The sequence below is a fragment of the Peromyscus californicus genome, unplaced genomic scaffold (assembly GCF_007827085.1).
Source record: "Peromyscus californicus insignis strain IS unplaced genomic scaffold, ASM782708v3 Scaffold_13__1_contigs__length_99412109, whole genome shotgun sequence".
NCBI lineage: Eukaryota > Metazoa > Chordata > Mammalia > Rodentia > Cricetidae > Peromyscus > Peromyscus californicus.
The window spans coordinates 95,322,229-95,328,228 of NW_026294424.1; positions in this window are offsets into that span (position 1 = coordinate 95,322,229).

A 6,000-nucleotide genomic window follows, 5' to 3' on the forward strand; every position below is an offset into this window, starting at 1 on the left:
TCTGGACAACACACAAGCTTTATTTCTTGGTCAATGTCTTCAAATATCATGGGTCTAGATGTTCCTGGCTTAATATGTTTATAGGTAGGGATAATTTATTTGTATTAATAAGTTATTTATCAATCTATGTCTTACTATCTGTGCTGGATACTTGTACACACAAGGTACAGAGTCATTTTGCTTCAGCATTTGTTTTCAAAATGAAGCAAACCACTGTAGTATAAAATGGAGTCACCCAGGGTAAGACACACTCTGAAAACTACTGTCCTATATAATACAAAGGAACACAGATGGGCACAGCCCAAGTTCTACACACTCTGTCTCTCACAATGCTAGAACCAGGAGCTTCTGTTCTCTGAGTTTGAGCTGTGGTGGGGATCCAAAACCATCAAGCACATGTCATGGTGCCCTGGGATGTACTGGGTGGTGGGCAGCCATAAGGGACAGTAGTGCAGGTGGGAGTGACTGACGGACACACTCCTAGCTTAGGCTGTGGAGGCATGAGGACAGGCAGCCCTGACTCCTGTACCGGAAATGACACGGTTCCTGTGGATGACTGCTGAGCCTGAGAGTTCTGAGAAAATGGCTGAAAGATTCTTTAGTTTCTGAAACTGTCTCATGCTGTGGATGATTGATTGATAAATAAAACACTGATTGGCCAGTAGCCAGGCAGGAAGTATAGGTGGGACTAGCAGAGAGAATTCTGGAAACAGGAATGCTGGAGCAGAGAAACGCTGCCAGCTGCCGCCATGACAAGCAAGATGTAAGGTACCGGTAAGCCAAAGCCACATGGCAACTTATAGACTAATAGAAATGGGTTAATTTAAGATATAAGAACTAGATAACAAGAAGCCTGTCACAGCCATACAGTTTGTAAGCAATATAAGTCTCTGTGTGTTTGTTTACTTGGTTGGGTCTGAGCAGCTGTGGGACGGGCAGGTGACGTGGGCCAGGCAGGACTGGAGAAAACTCTAGCTACAATCTCATGCTGTAATTTGTGTGCAGCAGACAGGGACTGAGAACTCAGAACCCCAGTGAAAGGATTACTCAATTTCCACAGATTCTTCCTTATAGCATGGTGGTTTGCTGCTGGATAGGATCTGAAAATGCTTAGGCACACAGCTCAGCTCCCAGGACTTCTCTCCATTGCAGAACTCCATGCTCTGTTTTCATGCCCACTTCCCCCAAAGCACCTGGGAGACAAGGCTTTGTTTAGACAAACCCACAAACAGAAGTGTCTACCTGGACTACAGGCCACATGACCTCTGGGACTAGCAGTGGCAAAGAATATACAAAGAAGGTCTTTAGCGTGAATGATGCTCTGGTGCTATCTTTTTTTTAATCTCTTGCTTTTTTCTTTTATTCTCCTTTTCTTTTTTTCTAATCTTACTTTCTAAACCTCTTTGTTGTTGTTGTTTTATTTGAGACGGAATTTCTCTTTGTAGCACTGGCTGTCCTGGAACTCACTTTGTAGACTGAAAGGACCAAGAAGATGCCATAATAGGCTGCTCAGTCTTCTCTCAGAGATCAGGCCTCAAGTTCAGTTTCCTGAGACTTGAGCAAGTAGTTTCTGGGAGGGCCGTGAACAAAAGACATAGTCCTTGCACTAGCTCCCTTTCTGCACGTACTCTGACTGCTCAAAGTTCAGCTAGTTGTTTACTGTCTGGGACCGCTCACCAACTTAGAGCTACATGCAAGAGTTAATGTGAACATGGTAGGCCAGCCAGCCCCCATGGCAGCTCAAGGACAAAGCCTGGGACTTGTCCCGAACAGCCCCCAAAATGATAATTGTAAACCCCAACCAGTAAATTCAAAGGTTACATACCCTCACCTAATTAAAAGAGAACAGAGATAAAAATAAACCAATCCGAGTTGCACCCGTGCCAAACCCCCAACCTCCCCAAATGGCCAGAAGGGCTTGTGGTTTTTGCCTTTAAAAAGCTAGCCTCACAAAGAAAGAGCAACTCCTCCCTGCCTCACTGTGTTGGGTGTAGGAACGAGTTCCCTGCCTAGGCTTGTATCTACAGAATAAACCTTGCTGTTGCATTCTGGACATCCTCAGTCTTCGGTGATCTCTTTGAGGTTGCAATCTGGGCATAACATAGACCAGGCTGGCCTTGAACTTGGAGATCCACCTGCCTCTGCCTCCCAAGTGCTGGGATTAAAGGCGTGCGCCACCGCCGCCGCCGCCGCCGCCGCCACCACCACCCAGCTAGAATAACATTTTTATTAGAATAGAAGCCTGAAATAGAGACTAAAGATATAGAAAAACCCGTTCATTGAAGCAATATCATAAAATGTCCTGTATCTACTGAAAGATTAAGACGTCCATGTTCAGAGGTAATTTAGACCACTAATAGATATGATGAGTAAATATTCGTGTCATATCACATTCATGGTAAAATGCAGAGAGTGCAGAGCAAGGAAAGAATGCTGGAAGCCACTAAGTGAAGAGCCATGTTACCAGCAACATACCTGATTGGCAAACCAGTCAGAACAACAGCACATTCCTTGACAGAAATGCTAAAGGTCAGAGCATGGACCTATGTATTCTGAGCACTCAAAGAAAAGAACTGACAACCAGTGTGACTACAGCAAATCTGTCCTTTGTAAAGACCTTCAGGATGAACATAACTAAAGCAATGCTGACCACTGAGGCTGCCGTGAGGAAGACACTCACAGGAAAATAAAATCACAAAGGAAGAAGACAGAAAGCTACAATCCCAAGAGCTCAGGAGAAAATAACTCCTGCAGTTCTCAAGGATCAACAGTGCTGACTCAGTAAGTGTGCTGGTTAGCTTTTTGTCAACTTGACCCAAGCTGGAGTCATCTGGGAGGAAGAATCCTCAGCTGAGGAATTGCCTCCATGGGATTGGCAAGTCTGTGGTGCATTTTCTTGATTGATGATTGATGTGGGAGGGTCTAGACTATCTTGGGGTCCTGGGGTGCTTAAGAAAACAGGCTGAGCAACCTGTAAGGAGCAACTAGTAAGCCGTGTGTCTCCGTGTGTCTCCAGTGTCTCTGATTCAGTTCCTGCCTGAGTTCCCACCTAGCTTCTTGCAGTGGTGACTGTGATGTGGAAGTTTATGTCAAATAAACCTTTTCCTGCCCCAGTAGCTTTTGGTCATAATGGTTTATCACTGCAATAGAAAGCAAACTGCCAGTGAGCCAGCAAACTTCTAAGATGAGAGACAAAGCAAAGAACACACAGCAATTGAAGACAAAACAGAAAACCAGGTGAAGAGAAGCCCAACAAATTATAGGATTTCATTCACTACAAACATTTTAACAATAACCTAACTAAAAATGGTCTCAATTCTGGAGTAAAAGATGCACCTGGCAGGCTGAATTGAAAAGCAGAAAGCAATAACCAACTGTTTATTGCAGCAGGAAACTCAACCAGCTGGCAACGTATGTGGAGACTGAAAGTGCAAGGATGGAAAGTTGTATTTTAAGCAAACAGACTCCAAAAGCTATGCCCCTACCTGACAAAGCAGATATCCAGCCAAAGTCAGAAAAAATAAAGATAACTACATATTAATAATTGGAGCACTCATTCACAAACTTTTAACAAATCCAAAAGGTAATTTCTTGTATTTTATCAGATCATAATGGAATTGGAATAAAATTCAACTGCAAGAGAAACAACAGAAACACATGGTGATTGAACAGTATGTGTTCTATGAAAACATGATTCAGCATATGTAAATTAATAAAGAAATTCAGCACATAACATGATCAAGGATAAGAATGATATGGAAGAAGTCTACAATAAAATAAATCCATTCTTGATTACAGCCTTGAACAAGCCAGGAAGAGAAAGCTCACACCTGCACACAATACAGTGTACTGTGATACTCCCACCAACAGCATTATACTGTACAGAGAATAACTCAAATTACTTCCTTTAAATATAGGTTAGAGCTCAGGGCGACCATTCCCTCAACTACCATTTAATACCGAGCTTGGACCCTCAGAGAAATAAGACGAGAGAAGAAAAAGAGAGATACAATCAGGAAAGGAAGAAGTCAAATTACCCTCTGAGTGGATGAAATGATTCTATGTTTCAAATCCCACAGGGCTGACAGAGCACTTGCCAGGCATATGGAAGGCTCTGGATTTGATCCTCTGAACTACATACCAAGAAAAAAGCTCTGAAAACCATCCAGGATCTAGCAAGATGTCTCTGCAGGTAAACAGGCCGTCTACACAAGACTGGAGATCTGAGTTCAACAGTGGCATGCCTTTGGAATCCCAACACAGGGGAATCACCTGGAAGCTGAAGGGCCAGCTAACCAGGAGGACCCAGCATGGAAGCAAGTACAGGGGAGATCGCCTCACAAGTTGGAAGAACTGACTTTCAAAAGTTATCCTGTGATCTCCACACACAGTGTAACACACACACACACACACACACACACACACACTGAAAAGACCAAGAGAAGCTGTGGTAAAGCATCTCTGGATTTAATAAGCAGGGTATGTTATGGAAATAAGCTTGCACACCTCTGAATATACCCATAGCCACAGAATTCCTCACTGTAAGTCGATGAGGTGCATGATGCTAATTATACTATAAGAAAGCCATTCCTGCTCACCCACACTCACTGCTGTCAGGTGCAGGGGAAGAAGAGCCTCTCAGGCTGCTGCTCAGCTTGTCCTCAGCCTCTGCCTGAATCAGGAACTTCAGGGATGGAAGGTGGGCCTGGGCGGTGCCTGAAGAGAGAAGTGGAGGTCGCGCCACCTGGTGGTTAATCAGGATTCTTGTGCTCCATGTTGAGAGGCCTGGATCAGGCAAGAACAGGAGAGCTGGGCAGTCTGCACTGAGCCCTGGGTCAGGTCCACATCAGTGCTGGATGCTGGGGAGCCAGCCCCCAGGAAGAGAAAAAAGGAAAGCAAGGGCGTCTGTCTGTCTGTCTCTCTGTTTTTCTCTGTCTCTCTCTGTCTCTGTCTCTGTCTCTCTCTCTCTCTCTCTCTCTCTCTCTCTCTCTCTCTCTCTCTCTCTCTCTCTCTCCATCCTTCCCTTCCTCTTTTCCTTCCTCCCTCTGTCCCTTCTTCCCTCTCTCTTTCTCAGTCTCTCTCTCTCTTACTCTCTCTTTCTTCCTGTCTTTCTTAATAGATTGGCAGTGGGGATAATAAACAGGAGGAGAATATCTGCTTAACACAGAGAGGGGCAAGCACGGGGTCAGGACAGCCCAGGATATGGCCTGTTAAGTGCCCAGGTTGTTAATATAAATTGACTTATTGTTTTATTTTATATCTCAAGAGACCAGTGGAGAAATAATTCACTGTTCACGATTGTAATCCCTATAACCAAGAGACTGAGGCAGGAGGATTGGGGTTTTGGTGACTGAGCTAAATCTCAAACTCTATCCCTAAAGAACAAGAAGAGGAGAGGGCACTCAGTGTAGACTGAACCTGCAGTCAGATGGTGCAGTGTGTGCAGTACAGGACACTTCACAGACCACAAAGGTCAATGTTGAAAACAAGTCAGTTTCATCCTCTAATAGTCTCTGTAACATTCCAGCGTGAATGCGGGAGGGTCACAGGAGCCCTCCCCTCCAGCTGAGGAGCTATGGACAGTTGATGACTGCCAGGAGAGGGAAAGTCGCTTTTCTTCGGGAGTGTGGTCCTTGGTGTGCTGACTATCCAGGGGATGATTCTACTCCATGTGTACATGGGCAGCACTGACTGGACTCGGTGGTCATTGAAGAAGGGGAGGGGGAAGGAGGGAGGAAAGGAGGAAGAAGTTGTTGGGAGGAATTCTGTTATAAGATAGCAGTGGAGGGCCGGGTGGTGGTGGCGCACGCCTTTAATCCCAGCACTTGGGAGGCAGAGCCAGGCGGATCTCTGTGAGTTCGAGGCCAGCCTGGGCTACCAAGTGAGTTCCAGGGAGGCGCAAAGCTACACAGAGAAACCCTGTCTCGAAAAACCAAAAAAAAAAAGATAGCAGTGGAGGGTGAGTGAGGCTGAGTATAATTAAAATACGTCCTATGTATG